Raw genomic sequence first — 18,381 nt, 5'->3', positions numbered from 1 at the left:
TTCTGACTAAAAATAGATTTCGGTTTAAGGTCCTCATTTTTTAAGCTCCTACAAATGAATAAGTCATATATTTCCATCTAGGTGAAATCAGAGTGCCTCATCAAAAAGGGCATCCTAAGTTCAAAGGGAAACCTGAGACATAGTCTTTTAATCATAGAAATAGATATATTTGACCGTCAGGGCAGACCCAAGGTGCAGAGGCAATGGCAAGGGGTGTCAAAATGGGAAGCCCCCCCCCACTTCTGCCTCCCTGCCCCATCAATCTGCATATAGACATCGGCCATTCATGGAATCCTCCAATTAGTTCACACATGCTATTCTCTTTGTGATCATATGAGAACACACATCCCACTTGCAACCAACAAGTGTGAGAACTGATTGGAGGGCTCCATGAATGTCCGGTGTCTATGTGGCAGTGGCAGAGCTCAATACCTTCCTATTTTTAGACCTCATACCGTTCTCTCCACAGTTTGGGTTGGACTGGATGGGATGTGAGTGAGTAGGTTGTTAGAAGACAGAGCGGTAGCAGCACCCTGCCCCACCCCCCCGGTCCTCATGATCAACATATCCACTGCTAATAGTGTACTGCCGTCAAATACTGCCCTCCCACAACCACCACGATTGCTCCATCCACCGCCAATTGTGCTATCCACCCCCCAGTACCATTGCTGCTTCCCACCACCCAATTGGCTGATGGCTATTTGTTCCATGGAGTGAAAACCATGCCTCAGGGAATGGATGGGATGAAGGGTGGAGGACCAGGAGGCCATTGGCTGTGGACAATTGCTGGCAGTGGACTGGCAGAAGCTAGCTGTGGTTCAGTGGTGACAGTTGGCTGGGAACAAAGTAGGCACAGCTACAGCCACTACAGTATAATGTAGAGGATTTTTAGAAAAGACCATGTTGGTATCTATATTTTGGTCTGAAAATTCTAGTATCTCAGTTCTAAATATCTTATGAACATTTTTGGAGATTAACAATAGTTAATTCTGCAGAACTTAGTTCTGAATAGACATTTATTGGCTAATACTTTAAGATTGCAATCTTATCTACAGTCCAATAAACTTTGTTGGTCATCTGTTGGATTGTACTACAAGAAATTTAATTTGTCTGTTCTACAGAGATATAAATCCTCTGTGAGACAGACGGAGACTGCCTTCATGTCTTCTAAGAACATATGGATCAGGGAAGGCAGTTAGTATGCAAAGTAGCTCCTCAAATTGTTTCTTCTCTGATATCTTAACTCTCAGATTTTCTGTACAAATAGTGGAAAATCTGAGGCTTGCAGTTGTGATATCAGAAAAAGATCAGTGTCAGCCTGCCCCAGATCAGTGTTTGAGAAAATAAAAACCTAACTTCATCATGTTGAAGAATTTGGTAATCTTTATCATACAAGTCTGGATGCGGTGAAAGCAAAGCTGGAACTTTAGGAACCCCATGGAGTCTGTAGATGTGTTGGACAAACAGTTTTGCCAATGTTTTTGAAGAAGGAATTTTGGAACATGGGATAAAGTGCACTTGTTTGGAGAACAGGTCAGTAACCACCCAGATTACTGCATTTCCTCCACTTTCAGGTAATTCCACTATGAAATCCATGGATATTTCTTTCCATGGGGCTTCTGGCCGGGCTACTGTTTGCAGCAACCCAGGAGGCTTCCCTGGTGGTCGTTTAGATGATGCACAAACAGGACAGCTTGCTATATAGGATTCAATGTCTTTTTTAAGACCTGGCCACCAAAACTGTCTTTTCAGGAGATGTAAGGTTTTGACGAATCCAAAATGGCCAGCCATTTTAGCATCATGACAACGTAAAAGTATGACTTCTCTTAGAGATGCAGGCACGTACAACTTTGCTCCTACCCAAGCTAGTCCATCGCGAAGAGTGCACTCGTGCGAATGGGCTAAGAACCAGTCATCCTTGTTTAAGGCTTCCTTGAGGGAATTGGTGAGGTCGTCTGGTAACATCGGATCGGTATGAGCTTGGGTACGAGTAATCGCTGGGGCTGCTAGCTGTTGCACTGGGAGTATAGGTTGTGCTACTTCCTTGCGAGTACTGTTGTACTGAGGTAAACGGGAAAGGGCGTCCGCGAGGAAGTTCTTTCCCCCAGGGATGTAGCGCAAGACAAAATTAAAGCGGTTAAAGTATTGGGTCCATCGAGCTTGTTTTGGTGATAGCTTCCTGGGAGTTTTCAGGGCTTCTAAGTTTTTATGATCAGTCCATACTTCAAAAGGGTGTTTGGCCCCCTCTAAGAATTGTCTCCATGTTTGGAGAGCCCAGTGCACTGCAAAAGCCTCCTTTTCCCAGATGGCCCATCTCTGTTCTGTTTCAGTGAGTTTACGAGATGTGTAAGCACATGGTTGTAGCTCACCTTTAGCATTGGTTTGGAGTAAAACTGCTCCGACTGCTACGTCGCTAGCATCAGCTTGAACCACGAATGGGGATTCCATGTCAGGGTGCTTGAGAACAGGCTCGGCGGCGAACAATCGCTTCAACTTCTCAAAAGCGGCCTGACACTCCATTGACCACTTCAGTGGTAAGGATGGTTTGGGTTTAGTATTTCCTCTTGTTTGGAGGAGATTGGTGATTGGCAGGGCAATGTCAGCAAAAGAGGGAATGAATTGACGATAAAAATTAGCAAATCCCAGAAAGCTCTGTAATTGTTTGCGGGTGCGAGGAGGTGCCCACTCTAGTACTGCTTGGACTTTGGCAGGGTCCATCTCCAAGCCATCAGAGGAAATACGGTATCCCAGATAGTCGATTTTTGATTGGTGGAATTCACATTTCGACAATTTTGCATAAAGTTCAGCGGCCAGCAATTTTTTAAGTACTGCTCTTACTAGTTTCACATGCTCTTCCATGGTTTCAGTGTAGATAAGTATGTCATCAAGATAAACAAGAACCCCTTTAAACAAGTGTTCATGGAGAACCTCATTTATTAGTTGCATGAAAACTGCTGGGGCCCCTTGCAACCCAAATGGTAAGACTCGGAATTGAAAGCAACCAAGGGGACAATTGAACACCATTTTCCATTCATCCCCTTCCTTTATGCGTACTCTGTAATATGCTTCTCGTAAGTCCAGTTTAGTAAAGAACTTTCCGTTGGCCAGGTGGGCAAGCATGTCTTTCATAAGAGGCATGGGGTATACATTTTCTACGCACACACAGTTCAGATTTCTATAGTCAACTATTAAGCGAAAGGTGCCATCTTTCTTTTCCCGGAACATGACTGGGGCTGCAACCATTGAATGAATCCTCGTTCTAAATTTTTATCTATGAACTTCCGTAATTCCCCTAATTCTTTTTGGGTCATGGGGTAAGATTTCAGTTTCGGGAGTTTCACTCCTGGTAGAATGTCTATTGCACAGTCTGTGGGCCTATGGGGAGGCAGTACGTCAGAAGCCTTTTCACTAAAAACCTCTCGTAGGTCCCAGTATTCTTTAGGAATTTTTTCCTCCCCCTCTAGGCGCTCAACCATCGCCCCTAGTTTCTCAGGGCAATCAGGATCAGGGGTTTTTTAAATTATGTTCTTCTTCTGTAGTGCCTTTGTGCGGAGTCGCACCACCCCTGTTCTCCAGTTTATTTTAGGGTTCCATTTTCGGAGCCACGAGAGACCCAGCACAAGAGGTTGGTCCATCCCTGGAGCAACTATGAAATTTATGACTTCTTTATGGTCATCTATGGTCATCTCTATGGGCTCTGTCACAAAGTGGGCTGGGCCTCCCCCCGCTATCGATCCATCTAGTTGGCAGAAGGCTATGGGCCTGCTTAATGTTTTTAGTCTTAGTTCCATTCTCTCCACCACCTCGGGGCTTAAGATACATCGGGTACACCCAGAGTCTAAGAGGGCTAGCTTTTCCCCTTGCATTCCTGAGGATGGGATATGCAGTTGTACAGGAACGGTAAGGGGCCCCCCTTTCCAACTCACCAAGAGGTCCTCATCCGATTCTGAAGATGGCTCGGTGTCATCCGACCCGGTCGGAGTCCCAAATTCCTTCTCGATGGGAGGAGCGTACTTTGCGTCATCTGTTCCCCTCTTTGCGATCTCTCGCGATTTTGGTTCCACCTGCACCGTTGGTTTTTTGCCACTAGGGGTCGCCTTTGGCGGCAGCTTTGCCCGACAATCAGCGGCTCGGTGGCCTTCTTTTCCACATCTCTGTGGAATTGTTCTCTGTGACTCACTACGGATTTCCTACTCACGAGACCATCTGCTAAAAATTAAGGAACATTTCTTTAAGGAGCAGCTTTCTTTAATCTCACCCCCGCCTGTCTTTACAAACACGGAGGAGATTCTAACACAGGAGGAGGCAATTCCCACGGAGCCATGGATTACTAAAAAAACCAAACGACGGAAACGAAGGAAACGAGGTAAAAGATCTGGGATCTTAATCAAGCTAAGAACTCGCACTAAAACTCCTCTGCCTTCAATTTTCCTAACAAATATACGCTCACTTGCAAATAAGATGGATGAAATACTCCTCTTAAACAAATACTATTCTGATTTTCGCAATTCAGCAGTCCTATGCTTCTCTGAAACCTGGTTAAATGAATCCATTGAAAATAGCAGCCTGAACATTCCAGGATTTCAAATTGAACGATCAGACAGGGTTCCAGAAACATCTGGTAAAAGAAAGGAGGAGGCTTATGCCTATATATTAATTCAACCTGGTGTCAAGATTTTAACATAATGTACAAATTCTGTGACAACAATTTAGAGACTCTAATTATCAATTGCAAACCTTACTATTAAGCCTCGTGAATTTTCCTCATTTCTTCTAATTGCTGTTTATGTCCCACCACAAGCCTGTGTAAACGAGGCATTACAAACTCTAGCTGACCAAATCATGGAGGCTGAAGCCAAACACCCTGATTCACTGGCCATTGTTTTGGGAGATCTAAACAAGGCAAACTTAAGGAAAGAACTACCAAAATACTTTCAGCATGTCAATTGTCCCACCAGAGGCAAGAATACTCTAGACCACTGCTACACAACACTAAAAGATGCCTATCGGTCTTTACCACGTGCAGCTGTAGGACACTCTGATCATTGCATGATTCACCTTATACCTGCTTACAGGCAAAGACTTAAAGCCATAAAACCAATAATTAAATCAGTGAAAACCTGGACGGAGGAATCAGAATTAAAGCTACAGGCATGTTTTGACTGCACTGATTGGAATATTTTTAAAGATACCTCTGCAGACCTGGATGAACTCACAGATACTGTAACATCATATGTCAGCTTCTGTGAAGACCTATGTGTACCTACAAGGAACTTGCGAATACACAGTAATAACAAACCTTGGTTTACACCTAAACTTAAGCAGCTACGACATTCCAAAGAGGAAGCCTACAGAAAAGGTGATAAAATGCTGTACAATCAGGCCAGAAATGCACTAACAAGGGAGATAAGAGCAGCAAAAAGAAGCTACTCTGAAAAGCTAAAGAATCAATTTTCAGCAAATGAACCAGCAAACATGTGGAAAACTCTTAAAAATATCACCGGCTATGGCAAACCTCCTTCCCAGGCTGAAGGTAATCAACAACTGGCAGATGACCTGAATGAGTTTTACTGCAGGTTTGAAAGGAAACTACAGCCACCTATCTCCACAACCCCCATCTCAGACACAGCAACAACAGTCAAGCCTCCTACAACTGACCCCATTTCATTGGGTTCACAACCCCTAGTGATCACAGAAAAGGAAGTGCAGGACCTATTTCACAGACAAAAGCCAGGAAAAGCGCCAGGCCCAGACAAGATAACTCCTTCTTGCTTAAAAGTCTGTGCTGACCAATTGGCCCCCATCTTCACCCATATTTTCAATAAATCACTAGAGATGTGCTATGTTCCTTCTTGCTTCAAACGCTCTACCATCATCCCAGTGCCGAAGAAGCCCACCATCAAGGAACTAAATGACTACAGACCAGTTGCTCTAACATCTGTAGTCATGAAAACCTTTGAAAGGCTAGTGCTTTCCTACCTGAAAACCATCACGAATCCGCTTTTAGACCCCTTGCAATTTGCATACCGAGCAAATAGATCAACAGATGATGCTGTTAATATGGCTCTGCACTACATCCTACAACATCTTGAGTCTCCAAAGACCTATGCAAGGGTCCTTTTTGTAGACTTTAGTTCAGCATTCAATACCATCATTCCAGACATTCTTCTAACTAAGCTAAACCAGCTACAGGTACGGAACAGACTTGTAAGTGGATCACAAGCTTCCTAACAAACAGGAAGCAGCAGGTGAAGCTAAGCAAGATCACATCAAATACCTGTACAATTAGCAGGGGCCCCCAAGGCTGTGTGCTCTCCCACTTCTCTTCTCTCTGTATACCAATGACTGCATCTCCAATGATCCATTTGTTAAGCTACTGAAGTTCGCAGATGACACAACAGTGATTGGTCTCATTCGAGACAATGACAATCCGCATATAGGCGAGAGGTCGAGCGACTAGCCTTGTGGTGCAACCAAAACAATCTGGAACTGAACACACTCAAAACCGTAGAAATGGTGGTAGATTTTAGGAAAAACCCTTCCATACTTCCACCTCTCACAATACTTGACAACACAGTATCAACAGTAGAAACCTTCAAATTTCTGGGTTCTATCATATCGCAAGATCTCAAATGGACAGCTAACATCAAAACATCATTAAAAGGACAACAAAGAATGTTCTTTCTGCGCCAACTCAGTAAGCTCAAACTGCCCAAGGAGCTGCTGATCCAGTTCTACAGAGGAATTATTGAGTCTGTCATTTGCACCTCTATAACTGTCTGGTTCGGTTCTGCAACCCAACAAGAAAAACACAGACTTCAGAGGATAATTAGAACTGCAGAGAAAATAATTGCTACCAACTTGCCTTCCATTGAGGACCTGTATACTGCACGAATCAAGAAGAGAGCCGTGAAAATATTTGCAGATCCCTCGCATCCTGGACATAAACTGTTTCAACTCCTACCCTCAAAACGACGCTATAGAGCACTGCACACCAGAACAACTAGACACAAGAACAGTTTTTTCCCGAAGGCCATCACTCTGCTAAACAAATAATTCCCTCAACACTGTCAGACTATTTACTGAATCTGCACTACTATTAATCGTTTCATAGTTCCCATCACCAATCTCTTTCCACTTATGACTGTATGACTATAACTTGTTGCTGGCAATCCTTATGATTTATATTGATATATTGATCATCAATTGTGTTGTAAATGTTGTACCTTGATGAACGTATCTTTTCTTTTATGTACACTGAGAGCATATGCACCAAGACAAATTCCTTGTGTGTCCAATCACACTTGGCCAATAAAATTCTATTCTATTCTATTCTATCTGAAACAGCCTGTGGGTTTCTTCTTTCCACTCTCCACTGCAACAGAATCCTTGGTTGGTTCCCTCTGGAATTGAGGTTGGGTTTGCCTCCAACTACGATCGCTTCGCAGGCGGTCCTTGGCTAGGTCTATCTCCATTTCTGCTGCCAGGGTGTATCAGCCATGCAGGGTAGTTGGGGATGCTCGGGCTCTACATAATTTATATAATTCTCCGTTTAGGCTGTCTTTGTATAAGTCCAAAAGAGCCACTTCCGACCACCCTCTCATGAGAGGTACCAGATCGCTGAACTCTTGGTTGTAGTCGGTCACTGGTCTCCTCCCTTGTCTGATGGACCTCATGCGAATCTTGGCCTTTTGTTCTGCCAAGGGGTCCTCAAATCTCATTCTCAGGGCGGCCATAAAATGATGGTAGTTCCTTAGGAGAGGGGAATCCTCTTGGTATAAAGTCACGTACCAGGAAGCCGCCCTACCACTCAAGACTTGAGTCACGCTTCTTACTCTAGAGGCTTCTGACAGATAATCTTCCCCCCATTCTTGCATGTGGCTATCCACCATAGCCTGGAATAAGCCTAATTCTTTGGGGTCCCCATCAAACTTTCTGGGAATTGGTGGAATTTTAGGTTTTTTCCTTCTGCGAGGCAACATTTGTGGAGTGGGGACCCCCTGACCCGTGGCCATATCTGCAGCTCCTGGAGAATGAAGCTCAGGCTCTCAGTCCTCCTGAAGCTCTCTAGTGTATGCTGCATCACCGGTGGCCATTGAAATTTCTGTTTCCACCTCTTCCCTCTCCCCCCAGGGCGTTTGGGTGGGGTTTTCATACCTTTCACGATATCTCTGTCGCTCTTTCACCTCACGATACAGTCTCACAGCTTCTGCAATCTGTAACTGATCTTTGATTTGCTGCTCCTGTTGCCAAGCAGAGAGTTTTCTTTGTTGTTTACGTCTAGTAACTCCGGATTGTGGTTCCCCTGGGTCTGGAAAGCTTTTAAAATCCAGTTTGGCCTTCTCCTGTTTTTCCTCTATTTGTAATTTCTCCAGCAACTCTGCAGAAATTCCTGAGTATTTGGGAGGGCCCGACGTGGCTGCCAAAGCTGCTTCTGACTCCTCCAGCTCATCTTCTGAGATTGGCTTTTTTCCCAGAAAATATTTTTTATCAGCTTGTCTGCGATGGTCCTGGGATGAAATGTCTGCCAGCTGTTCCTCATCACGTTTGTATTCATGCTCCGACATCGTTATGGGGAAAAAGAAAATTTCAGTCCCCTCGGTTGTGATCCGGGATGACTGATTTTGGGTGAGTTCCAGCTTAATGTCAGCCTGCCCCAGATCAGTGTTTGAGAAAATAAAAACCCAACTTCATCATGTTGAAGAATTTGGTAATCTTTATCATACAAGTCTGGATGCGGTGAAAGCAAAGCTGGAACTGGAAGTAAATCAAAACCCCAGAGTCATATTCTCTCCTGAACCCTCCCCCTACTAGAGGTCATACAATAATAGTCCAATGTCTTCTTTCTCCTCAGCCACGTGTAGTTTCACTTCCGATATTCTCCCTCTGTCAATCTTCCGAATGGAATGTGGAATCAGCAGCTGCCGTTACATTCACGCGCCAACACAATTCAAACCTCTGGTTTTGAATATGGCATTTCCCCTCTCCCCCACATACAATGTCAGCCGACGCTGGGAACAGTGAAAACCTCCCCCCCTTCTCCATAAAGCATGTAAGACAATTAGTAGAGCAAACTTTTAACAAGGTAATAAAATAGTCAGATAATCTAGTAGGAGAAATACACTAAATTAAAGCGGAGGCTGACAATCAGAAACCGGATATTTCCCCCTTCTCTCCCCTCCAATTCATGTATAAACCTAAACCTTGATGCCAATGCAGATTTAATATAATATTTTTATATTCTACTTTCTTTCAGTGACAGAACTTGATACCAGGGAGTCTCATATCTAGTCACTAGTCATTTATATTCAGACCTAATTTGCTTCAACATAAACTGGCATCACATCTTGAGTAACTGATAATTAATTTATCTCAGATTACACAAATGGTTAATTTAGCAGTGAATGTAACATTAGGCTAGAGATCATTACAGAGATATGAGGTCTCTGTGTAGCACTATGTTTTATGCTTTTGAGACATTCTGCATCACAAAGGTGACACTATTTTTCTTGATAAAACACAGGTGTATAGTATTTATTGCATTTGTTTGCATCATCTTGACGTCTCTGCATGTATGCAGGATGTTCTTCCAGAGCTTCTAGATATGCCAAAGGCAGTAATTACAGATATGTAGCAAGTATGTCTATTTAGAAATAGGAGTGTTGTGCTGCTGTTTGGATTATTTTACTGTCTTCTGACAGTTCTAAAAAAAAGTTTAAGTACAGTAATGCCAGAGGTGGTATTCAGCCAGTTCACACTGGTTTGCGCAAACCGCTGGCGGAAATTTGGCCAAGGTCGCCGAACTGGTAGCAATGGCCAGCTGGCTATACCCCCAAACTGATCCCCTGGTCACCGCTCGTGCACCCCGCCCACCATGTTCATCGCCACCATATTCTTCGTACACGTGCATACCATTGTTGTGGTCCATCAGCAGCCTGCAGTGCTGGCAATGGAGTCGGACAGTGATGAGGCTGAGATGACACCAGGGCCATTGGGAAGTGAAGTGCAGACTCCAGAGCCTCCAGAGCCTGATAATAGTGAGGAAGAGGAACTGGAAGTGAGGAATAGTGAGGAAGAGGAGGAGCCTGTTCCTAATACACGCATGAGGAGAGCTGCCAAAAGGCAAGAGCAGCTCAAGCAGAGAAGACAACTCGGGAGTAGAGCCAAGAGATGATTGGCCCCTCCCATAAGCCTTAATAACAGACCAGCACTGGTGTTTCAGCTTGCCAGAAAACAACGTTGTAGCTGTGTCCTCTGCTCTGTGTTTTGGTAACTTCTGGACATTTATCAGGAAGGGCCTTTGGGAGAGGTGTGGCCAGCGTCGTGACAGAACGGTCACAAACCCTGAAAGCTCCGGGGTGAGCACCAAAATCCCACTCGATATGAGGGTCCGCTCTGGACCATAGCTGCCCCTTAGAGGCAGCGAAGAATGAGGGAGCTGCTGGAGCGAACAGGGAAGCTGCAAATTCCCTGTAGCTCCAGCTTTTTTCCCTCGACTCATCAAGGAGGAGCTGCAGCCACCTTCAGCTGCTCCAAAGTCGGGACGGCCACAAGAACAGGCAGGAAGATAAAGCACAAATACTGAACAGGATATTGAAGCCAGGTGAGTTGACACCAGCTCACAAAGTGGCACTTTGTGGAATTATGGCATGAGCTTAAAAGAAATATTGAAACAGCAGCTAAGTTTAATTGAAAGTGAAAACGGAAGGAAAGAAATAAAAAGATACCTAATTTCTGACAAAGAGGGCTTGGAATTGAAGTCTAGAGTTCCAACTAAATAAAGGAAAATAAGTTTTTTAATTAAATAATTGTTTGAGAATTTTGGAAGTTTTTATCGACTATTTGAAGTATATGCAAGATGAAAGGGAAAAGAAAAGAAAAAAGAGAAAGGAGCCAAAGAAAACTCTAAACTGATTTTAATGGAACACTTCAAGTTCCTCTATTCTCTGTAAATTTGGACTTAAAGGAATATAAATAAATTATTAAAATGGGACAAAATCTGGAAAAAAGGAAACAAATTGAAATAAAGAAAATGTGTGGTTTAATGCTACAGAAACAAAATGGACACTTTGTTATTTGTGGTTTGTGACTGTAAACTAAAGAGTGACATCTAAAGGCAGAGGAAGAAATAGAAGAAGGAATTGTCTTTGTGATTTCAAGACAGTTTCAAGAAAGATGGATATGTCTGTGCAATTGCAGTACACCTTTAAGAGAGGACTTTGTGACCAGATGCTGACCTCTGATTTAAAAACATTAAAGAACAAACAGAGGTTTTTGATATCTAAGCAAGAATATAAGAGATAACTATAGAACAATTATTAATAATGTTTTGGGGAAACTAAGAGAAGCATGTAGTAATTAAAATGAAGAATATAGAATATATGAGATTAAAAATAAAGTTAAAACCTGTATTAAAGATTTTTAAAGGATTATAAAAGCAGTGAGAAAAGAGGGAAAGGAGTGTTAAGGAATTTAAGCCAAGGAAATATGGAATTTTTTAAGCATATGTAATGAAATTGAAATAATTTGTGATAAAACTTCCAACAAAGTACGTGAATATAAGAATGGAATTTTTTGAGAAATAAGAAACGTTTGCTCTTTTTTATTTTGCTTTTTATTAAGAATTGACAATGTGGATTTTTTTCTTTTCTTTTTGGTGATGTTAGATCTCTTTGAAATTAAAATTGAAATGGAATGTAAGAGAGAATTCTTTTTTTTAGATTTTATTTTGGTTTTATTAATCTACTTTTTTGTCTCTTGTGGGTACTGGATTATGAAACAATAATTGCTTTGATGAAATTAGGGATAATTACTGTTATATTTGGAATAAGGGAGGGAAGGGCAAAAAGGGGGTAAAAATACGGGGATTAGACTTGATTTAATATTGATCTCAGGATATGGGGATGGAACAGATTTTTTGATAGATATGTGCAAATAATAAAAATTTTAAGAGGGAGAAGGAAATATATTGGACATAATACAATGGGGGTGAAATATGAATTATGTTTAACTATGTACCTGACTGATATCCTGTTCAAAAATGATTTGTATGTGGTTTATTTCTAAAAAACAAAAAAAAATTCTATTAAAAAAAAAGGAAGGGCCTTTGGCAGTTTGCCTAATTGGACTCAGGTTGTGGTAACTGAAGAATTTGTGTTTGAGAGGCCTTTGTTTTACTTTGAGTTGAATGACGCTGGGAATGAGGTAATTCCTAGCTATTCGAATAAAGTTTATTTTATCACGACTGAGTTTGTTGCTACCTACTTGGGTCTGGGTCACAACACCCCATTGCCTTGCAAATCCAATGGGATGTGCATGTGCAAAGAACATGGTAGTGACAGCAGTAGCTTTTTCTACGACCTCCAATACTTTTCGGCAGCCTGTGGCTGGGGCCACCAAAAACTTTGGTCAGCTTGCCTTCTGGACTCTGGACCAGCTGCTGCGGAAGGTAAGCAGCCCGAACAAAGAGGTGGCAGGGCTTTAGCAGATAAAGGAGGGGAAGTGGGGGTGACTGGTGAAGGGAGGGTCGGGGTAGATAGGTGGAAATTCCAAAAAATTTCCTACCTTTTCCTGTGGGCATGGATAGGTGGAGGGTCATGTGACTGAGTGGGCGTGGGCGTGGGCATGGGCATGAGTGATGTCAAGTTGGCCACGCTCACTCAGTCACATGCCCGTGCACCTAGCCACGCCCACCGAACTGGTAGTGAAAATTTTTGAAACCTACCACTGAGTAATGCACATTACATTAATGATACTTTTAAAAGAGATTCAACTAAAACTTAATGAAATTGTACTATAGTAAATTAAAAATGCTTAGATATAAATATAAATGCATTGCATGATCATTTCCCTTTTCTTCTGATTCAAACTGAGATGTCTCTATAAATGAAAGTGATATGCAGGAACTGGAAACCATGAGAAAAACAGCCATAATTTCAACTCAAAGGACTTTCTTTAAATCAGATATGACTGTCTCATAAATAGACCTTTCAAACAGAATCTGTGTTAGATATTAGCCAGTGTTGGGTATTATATGATTATAATATCTTTTAATAAATACAATTAATGTTCATTATAATATGGAAATGAACATAATATTTCAAATTTAAAACCCCAAGACTGCAAGTCTTTATAATGATAATATAATAGTCTTATTATATATATTTCTTCATATATCCATGGGAAAAAATACTGTATAAACTCATGAATAATCCAAGAATTGTAGATCTAAAATATAGCTAAAGAATTATGTTCAGTTATCAATAGGTGGGTTTATCCATGAGTATATAAGGTAATACTTTTTAAAACTACTGATATGTCCTTTATATAATTGATATACCTATTATATCAATCTGTAGATAAGCTGATTCTCACATTTTTTAATCAAAATACCATGAAAAAATGATCCAAGAATTTCCCCATTTAGCCAAATGTGAAAATTAAAACATATGAAAGGGTCAGTTTATGTGCAGCTGGCATATTTTTCATGGTATCAGGGCTGGCTTATCTGCAAATGGGCTTATCCATAAATATATATGATATTATTGATATTTTTTTTGGTTTCACAAAATGATGGTTTGAACTTTACAAACAGGATAGGATTTTTGTAATTTCTAGATATTACGCTATCATTCATCTGTGCAGTTAATATGTGTTTTTTTAATGAATGCTTTAAAAAAGTAGGATTTTCTTGTCAATCTTTGAAGATGGACTTAGAAATATTACCTACTAATTAACATTAGTTCAGTTTTCTAATAGGACAAGATTTTAAAGATATGATTGCTCATATCTTTCCGTCTATCAGTGGCCCAAGATACATAAATTGTATAGAAATATTACTACCATATATCACCATTTCTGTAAAATCAATGATTTACTAATATTGAGGAATTTGGATGTTTCAATAAAACTAGAATACTACAAAATTTTTAGAGGACTAATTTTCATTTATGGAATATGTAATGTGTGTTACATATGGACTTTTCAATAAAGCAGCTGGGGAATAAGGCAAATGATAAATGAACATAAATTCAATTCTGTTAAATTAAAACAATAATTTATTTCCACTAGATTTTGAAGTTATGCTTTGGAAATATTTCACTTTCAGATGGCAGAGACCTCCTTTTTATATTCTGTTATATGCCAACTAAAAGAAAATTTAATAAACTGAGAACTGGATGAAATAGAATCACCACTTTGTTTAGCACCAATAAGAATAAAATGGTATGCTATGCAGGTGGGAGCTTCCAGCTGGGTACAAACCATTCATTTTCATCCAATTGAGCAAGATTGAACTGGATCTCAACTATTGAAGGGTTTTTTCTCTGCCTCCTGGTTCATACAAAAATATATTCACTGTAAAGGTGTTTTGGAATGCTTACCAGTGACATTTATTACCTTATTTTGCTATTATATTTAGTCGATTTATCAAGGAAACCAATTATTTTCATCTCCAAAGTTTTCGCTCAGGTCAGTGTCAGTGTAGACAAAGCAGACTTTTGCTAATGTTGAATGTGTAGAGATAATAATTATTGCTTGGTTCAAAATTTAATTATCTTCAATTTAAAAAAAGAAATCTGACAAGCAGAATAACAGAGTGTAAATCTCAAGCCTAATTTTTATTGTCAAGAATGCTTCTAAACAATGGATAGAAAATGGATGGATGCTTAGAAAATAAACATAATAGGGACTGCAGCTGACTGCTTTGATTGGGTAGGTGACAAAATAAACAAATGCATAAGTAGTGAAGTAGGTTTGGGAAGTTAAGAAGCACTGTTTGGGAATTCTGTGGTAAATAACAGAATAACAGAGTTGGAAGGGACCTTGGAGATTTTCTTGTCCAACCCCTTACTCAACCAGGAGACCTTATACTATTTCAGACAAATGGCTATCCAGTCTCTTTTTAAAAGTCCCCAGTGATGGAGCACCCACAACTTTTGAAAGCAAGTTGTTCCACTGGTTAATTATTCTCACTGTCAGGAAATGTTTTCTTAGTTCTAGGTTGCTCTCCTTGAATAGTTTCCAACCATTGCTTCTTGTCTTGCCTTCTGCTGCTTTAGAAAATAGATTGACCCCTCTTCTTTGTGGTAGCCCATCAAATATTGAAACACTGCTATCTTGTTGCCCCAAGTCCTTCTTTTCAGTTGACAAGACATACCCAATTCCTGTAACCATTCTTCATATATTTTAGCTTCTAGCCCCTAACCATCTTTGTTGCTCTTTTCTGCACTCTTTTCTGAGTCTCAACATCCTTTGTATATTATAGTGACTACAATTGGATGCAGTATTCCAAGTGTGGTCTTAGCAAGGCATTATAGAGTGGTATTAACACATCACGTGATATTGATTCTCTCTATCTGTTAATGCAGCCTAGGATTGCATTGGCTTTTTGATGGCTGCTGCACACTGCTGGCTGATGATTGTCTACTAGGATTCCAAGATCCATCTTGACAATTTACCATGCCTACTATGACAACCATGTTATGAAAATGACTCCAACATGCTCTCAAAAGTCTAAGTTTACTCACTGCCCCAAAACCCAGATGACAGTGACAATACATTTATAATGCATATTAGAGATATACTTTATTATCCACATAATACTATTCACTCACAGAGGTAAATACTGTTTAGATCAAGCCCCACTGATTTCAGTCTATTACAAGATGATTAAGCATGGACTCTAATCATTATTTTCTTCTTGGTCTTTTATATTTAGAATTGCAGCACCAGTTCAATAGAATTTGGTTAGTACAAATTAATGATTTCCTTTATTCAATACAATTTTACTGAGTAAAAACATTCATGAGAAATAAATTTAAAAATGTTTTTTTTTTTACTTATAAATGATTGCAGATAAATAGTCCTTCTGCAGAGATTTCTTTCTTCATTTTTGGGCCATTTGCATAATGAATCAACAAAGGTAGCCCAGCTATTGTATTATATTTGAGTGTGGTCTGCTAATTTAATTCACTGGAAACTCTGGAGTTTGCTGCTTTAATTGTTACTTAAACCCTTTCTAATATTTTAGTAAGGTGACCAGAATGGATCACTTAAGCACAATTGTGTCAGAAGTAAAGGTGAAGAAAAATATTTCTAGTGTGTACAAAATTGAGGTCTCTATAGGTTAAATGAATCTTATTTCTTCAAAAGATGAAGGCCTTTCACATCATGACAGATCATTCTGACAATCCAAACTTAAACAGGTAGGAAAAGCACATAAAACACATCTTCTGAAATTCTTTCCAACCCTTCTGTAGGAATTCTGCCCTGCTTCATGGAGGAGAGGGGATGTTATGTTCTCGCAAGGAACAGACAGCAGGAACTTTCAGCTCTTTATTAATCCAGCAAATCAATTGGCAGCCGCCAAGCCTCACTCTTTATAGAGCTCTGGCATGCAAGCCGGCCAATAGCAGCAATTTAAAGCTCCCACCACTGAATCCACCAATCAACCAATCAGCAGCGGCTATGCAAATTGCATACGTACGTAACAGGGGAAATGGGTTAAGATCAGTCAACAATATTCTGAACCACTGCCCAATTATCTATTCCAAAGAGATGTCCCCTTCCACCACACATGGTTTTTTTTTCCTCCCAAGTCTCTGAAAGTGAATCTAGTCTATTTTCAAATGCAACCTTGTACTGGCTTATCCATCTAACATCAAACTTGATTCTCTTCTGTTTTAAGAGTGTTATCCTGTAAATGGTGTCCTGAGTCCCTTTACATAATTTCCTTCCCACTTATGACTGTATGACTGTAACCTTGTTGCTGGTATCCTTACGATTTATATTGACTGTTTCCTAATATGATTTGATTGCTTATCTGTTCCCTTTGACTATTATTAAGTGTTGTACCTTATGATTCTTGACGAATGTATCTTTTCTTTTATGTACACTGAGAGCATATGCACCAAGACAAATTCCTTGTGTGTCCAATTACACTTGGCTAATAAAGAATTCTGTTCTGTTCTACTGTGCTCTACTCTACTCTATTCTATTCTACATTTCACTCATTTGAAAATAATTAAAATAAAGTAAATACTGTAAAGTCCTTTCCACCTTCAACCTCTTGAAAACATGCATAGATGTAACTATGTAGAAAGTTCTGACATAAGACTTTACAGACTGCTACACTATATCCCATGGGAGATAATCAGTCATATTTAAGCCTAGCATATTTAGTGTAGTACAGTGCAGTGAAACTATGAATTTTCATATGAAAGAAGATATATTTGAAGCTTTTCCGTATTATAGAAATTATGCTAGGAAAAGAGTCAAATACAATTTTCCTTGTACACCATTTCTTGTAATACTGTTTTGATCAAACTTGGAAGTCCACAGTGACAAAGCAGCTCCTACTTCTTTTTTTAAATATTCAGAGTGTCCATATGCCACCAGCAGCATACAGTAGCTATTTTGGTCTGGACTTTCTGTTTGCATAATATACATATGTTTCTTTAAAAATAATTTAAGCATAGGCAATTTCCCCAATAGCACCATTTTAGCCACCATGAATGTTGAAGCAAAATCTGCCATAAACATGGACTTCGGGCATCACTAATCCCAAAACCACATGCTTTGAAACCAATCTGTAAGATTATGTATTCACAAATAACTATTTCAACTGTGACATACCTGAAAATCATTTACATAGACATGGGCATAAACATTGTTTCACAATATCCCAACATCTTCATGGCTGACCTGGAACAATCTCTTTCCCCCTGAACACTGTCTTTACTTGAGATTCACTGATGATATGTTCATCAACTGAACCCTAAGGCCTTAGTCCCTCTACACCCATCCTGGCCCTCCTTGATATCTCAGTGGCTTTTGATAGCAATAATCATGATATCGGTCTGGTCTGGCTGTGAGTTTATTGGCTGGAGGCACAGGTCTTCAGTGGTTTTCCTCCTTCTTCAAAGGTTGGTTCCAATAAGTGTTGGTAGAGGAAAAGGTTCAACACTCCTTTTAACATCTACATGAAACTGCTGCGTGCTGTTGCCTATTAATATGGAATCAAGTATAATATGTAAACACAATTGTACATATTTGTCTTGCTTTCCCAGTGCCTAGAGGCTGTGTGGGTTTGAATGGGACAGAACTAGCTTCAACTCAACTTTGACAAGATTAGGGCTGTAAGTTTCAGCCACTTGATTTGCTACTATTGATTCTGGTTGGGGTTATACCTCCAGCCAGAAGAATGCACAATCTGGGGCTTCAACTGAACTTCCTACTCAAAGAGCAGATGGAAGTCATGGCCAGAATTTATTTATTATTATTTTTTTGCAGAAATATATCTTGTGAGCCAATTGCATCACTTCTTGGATTGGGACACATTGTTCACTGCAACTCATGCCTTACTCTACATTGGCCTTTGGC

This window comes from Ahaetulla prasina, chromosome 8 (genome assembly GCF_028640845.1).
Source record: "Ahaetulla prasina isolate Xishuangbanna chromosome 8, ASM2864084v1, whole genome shotgun sequence".
NCBI classification, from domain to species: domain Eukaryota; kingdom Metazoa; phylum Chordata; class Lepidosauria; order Squamata; family Colubridae; genus Ahaetulla; species Ahaetulla prasina.
Note: the sequence above shows the minus strand (reverse complement) of the source record.